Here is an 18,797-nt window from a genome sequence, read left to right as displayed (position 1 = left end):
TCCTATGCTCTCCGCTGACTCAGCAATAAGTCTGAGTGCTTACAACACTAGAAATTTGATAGCACAGTGTGTAGGTTTGTGCTTAACAGTAATAAATAAACAAGACTGGTCCTGTGGAAGAAGCTGGTTAAAACCTGATAAATAAACCTCGGTCGGTGTGTTGGAACATGGATCAAATAGTCTAAGGTTCGACATCTCATTTCACTGAATGCTCTTAATACGTTCACCTGTAGGCAACTTAGAAAAGCTACATTTAGTCCTTGTATTCGCTTCAAAGAGCCTCTAGCACAAAAGTCGCTAAACTTGCTACTATTGTTCAATCAGTTGTTTAAAACTGCGAACGCGTATACTTGAACCCTAAGGGGGTGTTGACCTTGACTTTTAGACCACGTGCATATACGATGCTATTTAGTTCGAAAATTCCGACATATAATAGTATATACTTAACAATAACAAATTTTCTAAATATAGCAAGTCACAATATTATAAGTATTGTATCATATACACATTCATTTTATCGATTTAAATTGAAACATGACAACGACACGTACTTTAAATGCTTTCCCTGTTTATGAAAAGTATTGTGTATTATTTGAAGGATTTAATAATATATTATTCATACTAAAATTTACATACACTACTAAAGCGAGTTTGTGATGCTGTCAAAATACAATCAAATTTCTTTTGAGTGCAATTTTCCAGAACGAAAATACCTGAACCATGAAGCGAAGATGCGACAGACCATCTTCCAGCCGAATCAACTACAATAATTCGTCTTGTTAAGACCGACATCATTTCATGGTTCGTTTCTCTCGACCAGCCTTTAGTCTCTTCAAACAATTCCAATCATCAGACTGATTATTCAACCATTAATGTGCGTATTATATATACGTATATAACAGATGTGAATGTTTCTAAAGTGTGTTTGCTGTGGGTCCCTGGCTTAATGCATTTAATTTGATATGACTTTACAATAAGAGGTTATGTTTTAATTCATAACTTTAGTGCTATTATATCATTTGGAAATTATCAAGAAACTTCGTTTCAGAACTAACTCAAAGTACTTGTGACCTTCATGTATCAAGACCAATTATCAATCTTAGATTTCTTTCTGAAACTCAATAGTTTCATACTGAGTCCAATCTAACTGATTAGATTCGACGATCTAATTGATTGAAGAATATCTTAAATAATAAATAATCCAATCGAATGGAATGCACCCCTTAGTAGCACAGCGGCATGTCTACGGACTTACAACTCTAGAAACCAGGTTTTGATAACAGTGATGAAAACAAGACAGATAGTCCATTGTTTAATTCTTTTTGCTTTACTGTGTTAACAAACAAATAAACTTATGGCGGGAAATAACGTTACCCAAATCATACTCAGTTTGTATTTTAGCTACTCGGGTTTTTTACAAAACATTATGCCCAACTGTAATTAGAATTTTTAAAAAACAAAACACATGGCTGCTACAAGTCTTTTCTTGGGACTTGCAACACCTCGATATATACTCTTCAAAACAAGAAACGCAAAAGGGATATTTTTGTTATTTTAAAGAGAAATATATGTAATAACGTTACAAGCTCAGAGTATGTGATGTTACACGTGTTAAGGCACTAATTGTCAGAACAAAATGACAATAAAAGTTGTGCACTTTGAAAACGGAGGAAAACATCTGATTTTTCGCCAAAACGCATGCGTGTCCAATAAATTTGTTTGAGAGATCTGCATGTTCTGCAAGTGCAACATGTGCAAAATCCCTATAAAAGTGACGGGTTCTCGGTTTCCATAGCTCAGTGTTAAGCCACCGACACGCAATACAGTTACGCCAAGACTGACTGAAGCACAACGCAACAACCCCATTGGTTGCTTGGAAGCAGTCGAATCTCGATCAGATGTTGCCAGAGCTGTGAATGTCCACCCAAGCACCATCACAAGGCTATGAAATCGTCACCAACAACATGGATCAACTCGTGACCGTCCGCGATCTGGCAGACCTCGAGTGACCACGCCCGCACAAGATCGCAACATCCGGTTACGTCACCTTCGGGATAGGACCACCACTGCGACGTCTACTGCCTCAACCATACCAGGGCTGCGTAGTATTTCTGATCAGACCGTACGCAACCGTCTACGAGATGCAGGAATCCGACCTCGACATCCAGTCAGAGGCGTCATCCTCACCCAGCAACATCGTCAAGCACGGCTGCAGTGGACTCGGGCACATCGAGTATGGCCTCATCGACGACATCAACGTTCTTCCCTGGCCCTCCAGATCAGCAGATTTAAACCCCATCGAACATCTTTGGGACGAGTTGGACCGACGTCTGCGACGGCGACAACCTCAACCGCAGACTCTACCTCAGCTTGCAGCAGCTTTGCAGGCTGAGTGGACAGCCATTCCACAGGATGTGATTCGTCATCTCATCGCTTCCATGGGCAGGAGATGCAAGCAGTTATTGATGCTCACAGGGGGCATACTCGTTATTGACGTTGAGTGACGTTAAACTGCACCTAGTGAGCGTGGACTTCGCCAGTGAATGTGCAAAGTTTCACACATGTCATACATAACTACCCGGAAAAAAACTTGTTAACAATTTGTCTCATATTTTGCCTTTTGCGTTTCTTTTTTTGAAGAGTGTACTTTCATATCTTGCAGCTAACGGAATGCGTTATCGTGCTAACAAACAGACATTGATAACAACAAAAGATGGAATATTTCAACATCATTTTATAATTTAATGCAATAATACGATTTGACGCTAACTGCACAATATTATCTATGTACTTAGACAAATTTTCAAGCTTATTCATGAGCTATTCTATAGGCCAGTGATTCCCAACCTTTTTTATGCCCTGCACCTCTAAAATATTTTAATATGTTCTCGCACCCCTCACAGTAATTATTTATTTAAGAATAAAGGTGAAGGTGACCAAAACAAATGTTATCTCACACCCCCTGGAACGCTATCTCGCACCTCTGGTTGGGAACCACTGCCATAGGCGAAGGATTCGTGAATGATCGTGGAAGTGTCCGAAAAGTAAATTGAAATTCGTAATGAGTCTGAAAGTTGAAATGTAGGAAAAGATAAGATTTGAAATTTAAACAATCTGCACTTGTAAATTTCAGTCTGAAAAGACACCTTGCGCGCTCATGGGTTAAACTGAGAAGTCAGATATTTCTATAAGGTTCAGATATAGATCTCCCTAATTTCGAACTACTAATCAGAAGAAATCCACCCAGCAGTTCCAACCACCCCAAGTACTTTGTTCTACTCTTAAAACCGAACAATGTGGTTAGTTGTTACTTTTATAATACTCCCACAGCTTGAAACGAGGATTATGTTCAGTAGCATCACGTCTCGAACCCTGGACCATTCGTTCCACAACCCTACACACTACTAGATCACTCTGTAACTCAATCGATCTGATAATCAAGTGATAATGTCGTCACTTCTTTATTTGAAACATGTCTTTTTTTTTATTCTACAATTTAATATTTGTTTTAAAGTTTTACTACGCTTTAAACGGTACTGAAGTCCAAGTATTGCTTGCAAAACCGTTTCCTCTTGATATAGCAAGTAATACGTACAGTTTGTTGTCAGACTCAATGCTACACAATAGACCAGGGGTGTGCAACATTTTTCGTCGGTGGGCCATATAACCAACTTCATCAATCAAGCGGGGCCACTTAAAAAACAAGCTTATTCGTGTACATGCACAATAAATTAAAAAAATTCTCAAAATGCAAGCAATAATATTTTATATTTTTGCATGAGTGATCATTTTAGTGCGACACTTGAAATTTAGAGTCCTTGCAGAGCTTGTCAATATCAGCTTTGACAGAAGTGGTTGCCACTCTTAACTGACTGGACAAATGTTCATCAGTCAGCTGACTTCTACATTTGGTTTTGATGAGCTTCATTTTGGAGAAAAATTGCTCACAGCAGTAGGTGCTACCAAAAAGGGAGGCAATTCTTTGTGCATGACGGGACAAATTGGGAAACTTTTCACGTACACAGAGTTTGTAAAAGTCTAGCAAACTGTTTTCAGAGAATTTCCTTTTAGTGTCCATGTCAGCCTGCAGTTCAATGAGTTCCATTTGGCAATCATCAGGACTGTCTTCCACTGCCAAATCAAAAGGTTGAGCGAACAATTTCAATCTAATTTCAGTTTGTCTGAAATCTGGAAATCTGTTTGCAAACTCATCACGCAGCTTTTGTACACTGGTTCCATATTTGTTGCAATCCAGATTAGGAAATTCCAGTTTCCTGGTTGCAAGACATGTAAAATGGGTCAATATGGCTCTTCTCAACTGAACCTGGAAAAGTTCCAATTTCTTCTCAAAAGCACAAATATGCTCAAACAACTTATTCACAAGTTGACTTTTCCCTTGTAGTTTTAAGTTTAAATCAGACAGATGCTGTGTAATGTCTGTGAGGAATGCTAAGTCATTCAGCCAGTTCTCATTGCTCCTAGAAGTCCACATTCTGACGTTTGCTCTCCATGAAGAACTTAATCTCCTCTCGCAGATTCCAGAATCTCTTCAAAGTAGCAGCTCTACTAAGCCAACGTACAGCAGAGAAGTACAAAACATCTGAATACTCACTGTCCAGCTCATCTAAAAAGTTTTAAATTGTCGATGATTTAATCCTCGTGTTCGAATATAATTTACGCATTGGACGACATTTTCATGACTTCTGCAAAATCCAGAACTTTGGTGCACAAGCTCTCTTGGTGAATAATGCAATGGCTTACAACTACGTCTTGTGCTCCAATTGCAGTTAGAAATTTCTTGGTGAATCCATTTGTCCTACCTGTCATGGAAGGAGCACCATCTGTTGTAACACCACATAATTTATAAGGATTCAGTTCAAACTTTTCTACAACCTTAAGCACTTGTTCACAAATATCCTGTCCTGTGGTTGTGGAGGAAAGGCTTGCCATATCTAAAACTCTTCGAAAACATCAAAGCCTGCAGTAACAGCTCTGATGAAAATGACAAGTTGGGATGTGTCATTGATATCAGTGCTTTCATCAAAGCCAGACTGAAAGCTTCACACGAATTCAATCTCTCTTTCAAAGTTTCTTTGATGTCCTCTGAAAGATCTTTTGTCCTGCGTGAGACAGTAAAGCGGGAAAGGCTAGTTTGCTCCACCAAATATTTTTCTCTGGACATGCATATTCTGTGAATATTGTTAAACAATTTTAATAAATTCTCCATCACTGAAAGGCTTTCCCTTTTCTGCCATACATTCACAAAGCTTAAAACTAAGTTTTCACCAGTTCTGAATTTTCTTGAAGGTGGTAAAACACCTTGTTGCTTTCAATGGATGTTTTAAATGTTCAATTTTGTCCTTTCGTGCCTGACCAACAATTTCATCAAACTGGGAGGAGTGCTTAGTTGCGTAATGTCGCTTAATATTGTACTCTTTCATGACTGCAATTGTAGTTTGACAGACGAGGCAGACAACACCTTGATTATGTGGGACAACAAGATATTTTGTGCACCATTCACTGTTGAATAACCTTCCCTCATCATCAATTTTTCGTTTCTTAACTGCTGACATTTTACTAGCCCTGAAATCAAAACAAAAATTATTCTCACGAAAATAGCAAAGTAGAAAAAACATAGAATTTATTTACACATGGAACCTCTTATGGACAGAAACACGTTTCTAAATTGGCATCCGATCATAGCCTTCCGGTACTTAAATTAATTGAGAATAGCAAAATACAGTGTGACCTCGCCTATTCGCGGTTCGCCATTCGCGGCCCCGCATATTCGCGGGTTATGCGCGAACTGCGTTTTTGTAGGTCACAGAGACTGAAAGGGCTTTTCGAGGAGATTTCTGTTGTATTTACTCAATCAAGCCGTTTTTTATCAATTGTCGTCTTCACCAAACAAGATTGGACTGCTATTGGCTGACTGCCTCAGCTTCCCCAACAACGCAAACGGCAAAGCACAGCCCGGTAACGCACGGTACAATTTAGTGAAATACATAACAGTATGCAATATTGCTACATTATTACTGCATCAATGAGTATAAGTATCATTAGTGTTTGGGAAGCATTTCATATAGTATATAATCGCATACATATACGTTTTAAAACTGCATCCAATATTCGCGGTTTTTCGCTATTCGCGGGAGGGTAAAGAACGTAACCCCGCGAATAACGAGGTCACACTGTACATAGAATCAGATGCATCTGAAAGCAAAAATTTTAATAAATTCAGTAAAGTCACAACAATATGCTAAATAATAATCAATTTACCTTCAATCTCTTGTAGTAACTGTAAAAGGTAATAAAATTTTCACCAATAATGAATGACGGACAGCAGAGGTTAGGGAAAATTGTCGCCAGCGGGCGAAGGCGAGGTTCAGGACATGACGTTGAGTCGTAGACAATAGTGCTAGTGCACGTCACCTATTCATGCCCTAAGGAGGCCGACCAATCGAATTCGGCCTGCTCCTCTCTAGCAAAGATAATTTTAGAAGTTTGTCGAGTCGAAGCCTGGGAATCCCGTAGGATCGATGCTTTTAAAAATATTCCATTTGCGTTGGATTACAGATCAGGCCACATGGTTAGATTACAACAACTAGGGCCACACTAAATGGCTTGGCGGGCCGGGTTGTGGCCCACGGGCCGCCTGTTGCACACCCCTGCAATAGACTATTTGTGATATTAACCACTGTGGATAGCAAATCCAATTTTTAGTCCTATAACCCTTCAGACTTACTGTTGAGTCACAGACCATAGTTCATGTATATCGCTGTTACATACCAGTGTTAAATAACGGCTGGAAGTAAGTCTTATTGTTTCTAATATTGTTGAGAATTTAACAATCAAATAAGCCTGGCCAGAGTCCTTAGCATAATTAATTTGAATGTTTCTCCTCAGCTACAGAAGATTTATGCGCATTTTGGAATGTTCGTGAGTTTGGCCTAGAAGTCAATAAATGTCGAAACTTTCGGGAGTGCAGATTAGAGATCGACGAACTTACTAGAATAGAGCTATCCAAAAAGTATGTGACAAAATTCACTTGCAGACATTTTTACGGTGTAGAAGTTTCTAGAGTTCTATGATACCATGTAGATGTCGCTAAAGTTGGTGTGAAGTTATCACCTTCTACAGAGGCCTAACCCTTTTTAGAAAGCTATGGAAATGTGAATCGTATTTGACGGTGAAATTTGACTTGTTAAGGCATATCGTAGTAAGAAATTATTGATTCTGACCAGGTCAGTTAATTTTTAGTGTATTAATAATTGTCAATATTGTTTTTTTTTAATTTTGTAAATATTGGTAGATTAATATTTGTTTAAATACTGCTACTGTAAAATGGTTCTTATTGTGATTTAATAAATTCGTGAATAATTATTATAAATTGGCTCTGTCTTGTCTGTTGGTTTCACGATTGCTTTGGTTTATTTTGAACTTCACGAAATGTTTCACGAGAACTATCTACGCTAGCTGTCCCTAATTTAGCAATGTAAGACTAGAAAGAAGGCAACTAGTCATCACTACCCACCGCTAATTCTTGGGCTACTCTTTTACCAACGAATAGTGGCATTGACGTCACATTATAATACCCCCAAGGCTGAAAGTGCGAGCATACTTGATATGACGGGGATTCGAACCCGCAACCCTCGGATTAGGAGTCGAGTTCTATGCCGGACCTTGGTTTCACATTTGGTAATTTCTACCATAATACTAGAAAATTCTAAACGAAGCCAAAACGACGCTAGTGTTTAAAAAATTAATCATCATTAAAAAGCGTTTAATAAATCCAATACCATAATCGTAGTAAACGTCGTCACATTATATATCCATGTGTTATTAATAGTTCGTTAAAAATCGACTTCGCTTTATAAAAATGCTCTATTAAAAGAAACAACGAAAAACTAAACATAACAAAGATACTGTGAAAAGCTCCGCTCATGATGTTTTTCCCTCAATCCTAATTGAAAATTCTTACAAATAATTCTGCTTAATATTAGTCCCTTTTTGTCATAAAAAATATATATTATCAGCAACAAAATGTTCTCTTGTGTTTTTTAAAATACATTTCCATATGTACTTAAATTGTTAATTTGTGTAAACTGTTTGAAGAAGTCACGGTAACATGCGCCGTAACTTTCTGTTTTAGGCTACAAGATGTATGGGCACTTTATTAAATATATGTGAGATCTGACCATTAAAAGTATGTTTGTGTGTACCATATACTGCACCTTTCGTTACCTGTCCAAAGACGTAAGCTTATACAGTTGTAATACTTGAACAAGCGTGGGCCTGGCATGGCCAGGTGATTAAGGCACTCGACTAGTACTCCGAGGGTGGCGGGTTCGCACCCCCGTCGCACCAAACATGCTCGCCTTTTCAGCCGTGGGGGCGTTATAAGTTACGGTCAATCCCAGTATGCTTTGGTAAAAGAGTAGTCCAAGAGTTGGCGGTGGGTAGTGATGACTATCTGCCTTCCTTCTAGTCTTATACTCCTCAATTAGGGATGGCTAGCACAGATAAGCCCTCGTGTAGCTTTGGGCGAAATTCAAAACAAACCAACCAAGTGTGATGTAATCAAAACTGCTCTAAAGTTTCAATACTTGAATATGTACAATTATCACTGTCCTCTCTCCCCTCCCCCAAGAAAAAAGTGTTCGAATTCGCGAAAGCTGAATGTATCGCTTTCATTATATTCGCGGTATTCATTCCCAGAATCGCTTTTTCCCAGAAATTTCTTTGGGACTCTCATGATACGTTCAGCGCCCACTCATAAAGGGCAAAATTCAGTGTGAAATCCACTAATCTTAAACCACACATATCAACATTTAAGCACCTTTATCTGTATTTCTATCTATCACTTTGTCTTACGCATTTGTGTATATTTATCAATTTCATGTTTTATCTCTCTTTAAGTTTTCGTTTTTCAATTTATTTTACTATTTCAGCAGACGCCTTTCTGTCTAACTACTCGTGTTTTCTAGTTATCCCTCTATAAATTTCAAATCAATTTCAACAATTAATTTTTTTTGTAAAAATACTTATATTTTGAATTTTCATGTCATTTAATCAAAATATGCGGACACGAAACACAGGATATCTAGAATATGATATCCAATGGCATCATTCTTTGGTATAGAAAATACACGGTTGAACCAACTAAAACATCAACTGTAGTTGTAGACCAATATTACAACTTCCAACATTATAGCAGCCACGTGCAACGTTCTCCCGCGCTGCGTGGAGTGTAGGGAAGTTCACTGCCCTCGTACAAATCCACAACCACTCTGGTATAATTTCCAACAGAAACACAATGCAAACTACTAGTGGTGCCAAAAACCGTAAAGCACCTATACTCAACATACAAAGTAACACGAACACACGAGAACTAAACCAGGAAACAAACACAGCGCCAAGTAAAACACCACTACTCCCAACATTCCAAGAAGTCACTAACACAAATTACCAATCCACTACACATACATCCATTTACGCAGTAAACACGACCCATACTCAAGCTGAAGTAACATCAAAACAAATGAAAAACACACAAATAATTGAAACAATAACAGAAGCAGCCAAAAACATTTTATACAATTTTCTTGCACGATATAATGACAGTTTCACATCGATCATGAAGACAGCCATGGAACACCTAATTACAATACTATTACATGTAATACAACTGTTTATATCACCACAAACAACACAGCCTACAAATAAACAGTAAACGGATGAAAATACATGTAAACCTAACAACATAAAAAGACATAGCCCTGACAAAGAAAGTAGTAAGAAAAAGAACTCGTCAAACCAGCTTACCTACCGTAAAGGACAAAATATAACCACAGCATAGGAGGAAGAGGTATACTTTGAACCCGGTCCTACCAGGTCGTAAATGACCTGAATCCCGATCGTGAGAAAGAACCAGATCCTGAAAAGGAGTTAAAACCATATAAAACCGGATTGTTATATTTATTTATTATTATTTCGCGTAAAGCTACTCGAGGGCTATCTGCGCTAACCGTCCCTAATTTAGCAGTATAAGACTAAAGGAAAGGCAGCTAGTCATCACCATCCTCCGCCAATTCTTAGGTTGCTCTCTTACCAACGAATAGTGGGATTAAACGTCACGTTATAACGCCCCCCTCGATTCTCAGATTACGAGTCGAGCGCCCTAACCACCTGGCCATACTGGGCCTTGTCCAAGGGAAGACGAAAAATCGGTACTGAAAGGAAAAACAGCAAATTAGGAAAGGATGAAAGAATGTTAAATGAATTAAAACCAGAATTTACGACACACGTCACAACATTACAGAAAAGAACGAATTATAAACACCAACAAAAACTTAACTTCTGCAGACACCCACATACACAACCACTTATCAGTGATGTCGAGAAAGCCCACTTGTAGAGAAATATATATGCAAAACGGCTCTTTTTGCACATATACATCCACTTGTGTTGTAGTACGTAATGAAGCAGGTAACAAACTCTTTTCTGTAACAACCAAAGTTAACCTCTTGTAAAGACAAAAACAGAAACAAACCATATTAAAATAAATAACAAATATATAAACAACCATAAAATATACTGCAATCTGAGATATCGAAGACATGAACCTAACAGTTGGCGGTGGGTGATGATGACTAGCTACTTTCCCTCTACTATTTCACTCCATAATTAGGGACGGCTAACGTAAGTAGCCCTCGTGTAGCTTTGCGCGAACAAACCAAAGTAAACGAATATATAGATGTAAAGCAATTATGGATACATCTATAAAGATTCGCAAATCATCGTAACACACACACAAAACTTTATCAAACACTAATATTTTAAAAGTAAATTAGCATATACAAACAGACAAAACCCGGGTGATTCTAAACAACAGTTAAGAAAAACATTCCAAACACAAAATGAACCCGATATGAACATCCACTGTTCTAACACAGTAAATCTGTATATTGAACAAAACTGACACATTTATAGACCAATTTTCACGGTTGATTCTACCAACCTTCGGAATCCGCAACAACAAATATTAACAACAGAAGTGGTTAAGTCTATAAAGCACACGAAAGACAAAAATAACACGCAAGCCTTTCTTCTGAAACCGAGCACTCAGAAATTGTTTGACCATCTTACAGCGTTATTCAATTTATCCTTCGACTCCAGTTATACTCCAGCCTCTTGGAAGCAAACAAATGTTCTTATGTTTCTAAAGTAAAAAACAAACAAACCAGAATGATACCACTGAACAGACAAATTTGTTTTAGGAAGAGTAATTAGAAATGTACTCTCCACATTTCTAGAGGTACCATAAAAATTACCAGAAGTACAAAACGGTTTCGGAGAATAATGACAAGCCACGGATTATTTAGTCTGATTAACTGAAACCGTAATAGATATTGTAACCGATTTACTGTTATACATTTATTTTAATATCTGCATTTATTTCAGTTTGATGCATGTAATGTATATTACTAAATATGTATTACGGAAGTCATCACGTCTATTCTCTAAATTTGTATGAAATTCTCGAGAGTAAGAATCAACAATATATTTTACGAAAACACTAGCGTATTTTCGAATGCTGTTGAACATTCGAGAATCTCGCCTTAAATTATACAAACCAACGCGTCAAGACAGCAATAGAATATAGTTTGATCACTACAGTCAATATACAATAAGCCTCAGAGGCCATAATTGTGATTAACGCTTATAAATCGGAAAGCTACATAAGTTGACCAAGAACATTTATAGATTTCGAACACTACAAACCATTTAACTTCAGTGAATTAACTTTAGACGTTAGTACTTCGACAAGGACATTAAATATTTTCGTTAGCAAAAGGTCAGCTTGTAAGCAGCGTGAGGCCAACCAATCTAGCTAGCTAAAGTGAGACGTAATAATATCAACTCAGAATTAATTTGCTCTTCGTGAACCAGCTTCGTCAATAAAATATTCAGTTGTAGACCAGATAGAAGACTCAGTATAGTTTGTAAAACTGTTGTGTATAAGCTTGTATATTTTAATAACTATTTGTAATAACCGTTATTATAAGTTATATTATTGTTTTTATATTAACATATATTTGTGTTAATAAAGAGATCCAGCATGTTCCAGGTGGTCAAGACGTTCGACTCGCACTCTGAGGGTCACGAGTTAAAATCCCCGTCACACCAAACATGTTCGCTCTTTCAGCCATGGAGGCATTATTAAGTTACGGTCAATCCTACTATTCGTTGGTAAAAGAGTAGCCCAAGAGTTTACGGTGGGTGGTGATGACCAGCTGCCTTCCCTCCGGTCTTACACTGTTAAATTAAGGACAGCTAGCGCAGACTGCTCTCTTGTAGCTTTGCGCGAAATTCAAACAAACAAAATATATATGTGTTAACAATATATATAAAAGATAACTGGATCAAGCTTGTTGGTAAATATCTTAAATGTGATACACAATAACATTTAATTAACTTCTAAATTAAAATTTCTGGTTATTTGAAATACGAATACCTAGTATACGTAACATAATACCTCGGACACTCGTCCGACGAAAAGTTTGACACGTAACAACAGCTTTAACCAAGATAAATGCACTATTTTCTGCTTTCGATACTGTATATGGGATAACGTACTACGTATACTGAACGAAACAAGTTGAACTACCGGGATGGAGTTATTCGCTGAATATCTAACTTTCCAGATAATAGTAAACGTGGAGTTAATTTCTACTCGGAGTATTTTGCTCCTGAGATTGATGTCCCTCAGAGAGAGGTAGTTAGCTCAAGTTGTTTCATTAGGTATATAAGCAAGATGCTCTTAATAAATCCAAATGTTTGTCTATCATCTTAATTCACAGATGACGAGGTGGTTTGTAAGATTTCTACAACTCCCTCAATAGCAGCCCCCAACTTACAAACAGTTCTTAATCAAAGATAAGAATAGTTAAAAAAAAAAAAAAACTGGTGGAAAAAAAGTAAAAGACGCGTAGAAACAAACCAGAGCCATACTTATATTGAACTTTTACTTTTCTATATGTCGCCCGTCAGCAAAATTTCTTAGATTAACATGTGATTGTAAATTATTAAGGAGAAGCCATAATAAGCAAACCACGCTAGGTGGCTGTTGGGTAAAAATAACCATAGATCACCAGAAAATATCATGAAAATCTACGAAATATATATACACCCAGTAACTGAATTTGCCAATATAATAGTGCAGCACCATTCAATATTAAAAATGACCAATAACACAAAAATGAGTAATTATTAAAGTTTATAGGGTACCCAGAACAACAAGTTCTACGCTCGTGCATAAATATACAACCAATCCACGACAGACTCCTACACCTATCGTTCAAGTAGTTTAATAAAATTTACAAAATAATGATTTAATAACCTCCGTAGATTGTTATATCATACACAATGACGATAGTCCGAGGTGGCGCTCACCACTCAACATGTAACAAAAATGGAAAAGTTACTATTTGTCAGTGGAACTGTTCGCGAGTGTACAACAAAGCAAACGAAGAGAAGTGACAAATTAATATTATCTGCTGTAGAATAATATTCATATATATGTCCCTGAAAAGAGGATTAATGCACATAGCATTAGTGTCTGTGCCCTAATCTCATAAGATTAATACATCATTTCAGAGTAACCGTACGAAACCACAAAAAGATTGAATGTAGTTCAACACTTGGCCCTCACAGATCAATTTAGATCAGTAGCGTTGTTGAATGTATCTTTTATATAAAGCAGAAAAAATATTTCACTCCTACTGCTCGTGAAAACAGGTTCAGTATTTCATTCCTAGTTTTACATCTATTTTATTTATAGATCATTGATTGCTCTGAATACTTGTTGCCCATTTTTACACGGACTTCCTAGTTAGAGCGTTGTCGACATACAACAAACTTCTTCACAGTCTCGCATCAGTCATAAGATGGATCGTATCGCGTATTTGTAGCTAAGCGCAAAGCTAGATAACGAACTATCCGTACTCCGTTTCTCACAGGTATCGAAACTCGGGTTTCTAAAGTTGTTAGCGCGCAGAAATTACGCTGTGCCACTGGTGGTGGGCTGTATCGTGCGTACGAATTTTATGTGCAGCACCGGATAATAATACACACCACACACCAGATACAGTTTTCTGAATCACCAGTTTTTGTTTTTGTTTTTAATTCTGGTTGTGTCCTAATTTATACTTTTATAAGTACTTTAACACATCATAAGAATGTCTTTCTATACAAGTTTTAAAGAAATATTGCAAAACCATTTCAATATCTCCAAGAAGCCTTAGGTGCTTTGTAACAGTGACAGTCAAATCCTAGTATAGAATTGTTAACAAGGTGGTTGGCATTTTGCCTGTCTCTTTTTACTCTATTCAAACTAGGTTCCGATTCAAAATGGTGTTACAGAATCACAAAATAATACGCAATAACGGTACTTTAAAGTGTGTTCAGTAATTTGTTGTTACTTTGTGCGTGTGTATGGAGGAGGCTCGTTGTAACCTGAAGTATTTTCAACCGTGGGCCAGGAAAAAGAAAAGGTAGATTTTGTGTATCTTGGAGCGAGTGTCAGAAACATGCAAATCGAATGATCCACGCAAGTTTTGTTTGTTTGTTGTTAAGCGCAACGCTACGCAATAGGTTATCTACGCTATGTACGCCACGGATATCAAAATTGGGTTTTTAACGTTTTCTAGATCTTCAGATTAGTTGCTAAGACTCCAAGAAACATTAGAAAAATGAACAATGATGAATCACTGGGGATGGAGGTAGGGGTAGAGAACCCATGAAAGCAAATATTGTCATTCATCCTTCGGGTAGCAGATGAACAAAACAGCCACAGTGACGAGTGGATATCCACACTGCAAAGAGAGACGTTCTTTAACATTTCATCACGTACCCGAAACTGGTAAACTTTAAAACTGGATATCCTTTCTCCAAATTAGTACAACAATCTTAACTACCTTAGATGGGGGATATGCACGTGTCCATGGCAGCGTAAACGTTTTAAAGAAGTAAAATGTAAATAATGTTTTTAACGTATCTCCATCATTTGTCTACTTTTCTATAGTAATATAAACAATATAAATATTGATTATTTAAATACAGGTTTCCCGGTACAGAAACTGCTAAGAACTTTTTAAAGTTCTTATACAGCTAATTAAACAATATTGTATTCTAATACATCCCAAAGTTGTTGTCGTACGTGTATTAAAAATTTAGAAAATGCACGATGTTAAATGTTTTGTGCCGCCATCTTTTGGAAATATTAAAATACATTGAACTCGTCAATAAAAATGATGTTCTGCTGCTACTTCGTTACACCAAAACTGCAAACTCCAGTTCATACAAAAAAAAAAAAAAAAAAGAAGTTCTGATAAATATTTCGGTACTTAAAAGTTTATGATACGTTTTTAATTAATGTTTTCAACATATTATAATCATTAACTTAAGAGATATCTAGATATTCTCCACAGTGGCAAGAATTTTGTTTGTTTTTGGAATTTCGCACAAAGCTACTCGAGGGCTATCTGTGCTAGCCGTCCCTAATTTAGCAGTGTAAGACTAGAGAGAAGGCAGCTAGTCATCACCACCCACCGCCAACACTTGGGATATTCTTTTACCAACGAATAGTGGGATTGACCGTCACATTATACGCCCCCACGGCTGGGAGGGCGAGCATGTTTAGCGCGACACGGGCGCAGTGGCAAGAAAAACAAACCAAAAACAAATATCCGATAGGTGGCACTAGCTCACACTTCACTTCTTCTTTGTGGATAAATGGGTATGTTGAATTTTAAATTCTCAGGAGGATCAGGTGCACAAGACCTCTTCTTCCATTCATAATTTTCATGTCAGCTACTACTATGTTGTTGTTGTAGTGCTTTTGGGTCAGAGTATCCCACAGTACTCCGGCCCTTTTCAGGGCTGTATCCATGTATTGTCTTGATTTGCCCATTATTTTTTAAATATATATATATATATACATATATTTAACTGAAAAAGGGAAAGAAGGAAAAAGGAAAAAAAAAACATTAATAATAATACACACAGAAAAAGTATGAATATTGTACTAGTTTTAAGCATCTAGTGCATGGTAGTCAGCTTGATTTAATACTTCTTAAATATATATTCATAGGAGAAAGGTACTTAGGGCCATGCTCATCATGTACGTCCTTTGTTTTTGAATTTCGCGCAAAGGTACTCAAGGGCTATCTGCGCTAGCCGTCCCTGATTTAGCAGTGTAAGACTAGAGGGAAGGCAGCTAATCATCACCACCCACCGCCAACTCTTTTACCAACGAATAGTGGGATTAACCGTCACATTATAACGCCCCCACGGCTGAAAAGGTGAGCATCTTTGGTGGGACTGAGATGCGAACCCGCGACCCTCAGATTACGAGTCGCACGCCTTAACCCACCTGGCCCAAGAACCTAGTATCTGTCAAGATCACACAATAACTCATTTTTATGCCAATTCTTATTAAACTAATTTAGTGCATTATGCAAGAGTCTTTCAGATATTGTCTCTATGTTTGTATACTTGTACATGAATGTGGATGAAGTACAACGTGGAACTTTATAGGCTGAAATTAAGATTGAATTTGTTGTAGTTTGTGTAATTGTTTTTGTGTTATGTTTATCTAGGCTGGACATGAGTATTCTATAATAGGTCTAATTTATGTTTTGTAGATTATTATTATATCATCAGGTGATGTGCCTTGAGTTTTACCCGATAGGCTTCTTGCAGAATTTGCTCTTTTCGAGATTCTAGTCAGGATATTGTTTGTATGCTGTATCCACGTTAATTTGGTATCATAAGTTAACCCTAAAAATGTAGCCGAAGTAGTAATCTGTAAAAGTGATCCCTTTATGTATAACTTTGGTGGATATTTTTTTCAGTGTATTTAATCTGGTGAATAGTATTACTTGGGTTTTCAGAATATTTATTTTTATTCTATATTTCTCACAGTATTATTCTAAGTTATTCAGAACTGGTTGGAGGTTTGTTGCTGCTATTGAAGGAGTGGGGACAGTTTTCCAGACCGCTACATCGTCAACAAATTGTGATGCAAAACCTAAGTCTAGGTCCGACAGTGACATATTACTCACATACATGATAAATAAGATAGAGCTAACTCTACCCCTCCCTGCGGGATTACTGTCTCAGGTGAAAAGGACCCTAAGCGGGCCCCATTCGTATCTACATTACACGTACTATTGTCCAGGAACTTAGATAGCCAGCGAATAATTCCCTGGGGTAAAGCAATTTCAGTTAACCGATGACGTAATCGTTCTGCCTCACCGTGTCGAATGCTTTCTCAATGTCGAGAAAGCAAACTACAGTGCATTCGTTTCTCTTAAAGCTGTCTGTAATTGTTTTTGTTAATCTGAGGTTAAAGCTGTCTGTAATTGTTTTTGTTAATCTGAGGAGGTGGTCTGTAGTTTCCTAAAGCCGTTTTGAATTTCGAGTAATTTTGAATTTACTTCCAAGTATATAGATAGTCTGTTACTAATTATTTTTTCCAAAATGTTGCCGATACAACTGGTTAGACTATTTGGGCGGTAATTGTTTGGTTTATTCGCTGGCTTTCCTTTTTTCTAGAACGTTAATATTACTTCTTCCTTCCAAGAAACTTGGATATATCCAACAAATAATAATAATATGTTAAATAAAGCTGTATGGTGTTCATATAGTTTCTGAGTACCATGTTTTAGCTTGTATACCATCTTCTCCAGGTGCTTTGTTTTTGATAGCTGTTTGTACTTCCGTTACTGTTAGATGTTTTATTAGTTGATGAGAGCTCCAGTCTATTGTTTTCTCTGGTTTTATTAATGTGTGTACTAGGAATTTTGACATATGGTTTTGTTCTGTTCAATGAAGTTATTGACTTTATTATGGAAGTATCTGTTCATGTTTGGTTCATGGTGTGTTTTGAACGTATTTTCCAGGTGGTCTTTAAATATCTCTGCTTTTTCAATGTTAGTGCAAGCTGTTTTGTCATGTGATTCGAGTGGTAGGTACTCTTTGTTTCTTTCTCCAGTGTTGGTATATCTTTTCAAGTGTGTCAAGAATTGTTTGGAATCTGTTTTGTGATTTAATTGTGAGCAGAAGGCGTCTCAACTGTCTTGTTTTTGTTGTAGGATTTCGATTTTGTATGTACTGTCAACGTAGTTTTCTTCTATCCTTTATTAGGTGTACTATTTCTTGATGTGGTTGCCACACGTGTGTTGTTGTGAAGTGTTTTTGTTTCGGTATTGAGCTGTTGCTCATTACCTACGATTGTTTATTTTTGAATTTCACGCAAAGCTACACGAGAGCTATCTGCGCTAGTTTAGCAGTGTAAGATTAGAGGGAAGGCAGCTAGCTAGTCATCTCCACCCACTGCCAACTCTTTTACCAACAAATTGTGGGGATTGAACATAACTTTATACTTTTAGGTTCAGTATTCACACCGTGCCCACTGTAGAAGTGACGTAAAATATTTAGTGATATACTTGTGAGTGGGCGTCGTCCTTTAACTATTTCTAAGCAAAATTACATTTTTCAAACTCGTATCTACACTGTTTGGTTTGAATTTCGCAGTGAAAGACGAGAGAGGGGGCGGCTAGCCATCATCACCCACTGCCAAATGGTGGGCTATTCTTCTACCAGCAAATATAGGGCTTGACCGTTAAAATATAACATCTATAACTGAAAGGGCGAACGAGCCTCAGATTGCGAATTGAGTACCCTAACTACCTGCACTGTTATGTTGAATACTATAATTTTTGTGTTTTATC

The sequence above is a fragment of the Tachypleus tridentatus genome, chromosome 8 (assembly GCF_004210375.1).
Source record: "Tachypleus tridentatus isolate NWPU-2018 chromosome 8, ASM421037v1, whole genome shotgun sequence".
In the NCBI taxonomy this organism is placed as follows: domain Eukaryota; kingdom Metazoa; phylum Arthropoda; class Merostomata; order Xiphosura; family Limulidae; genus Tachypleus; species Tachypleus tridentatus.
This window is presented reverse-complemented; position numbering follows the sequence as displayed.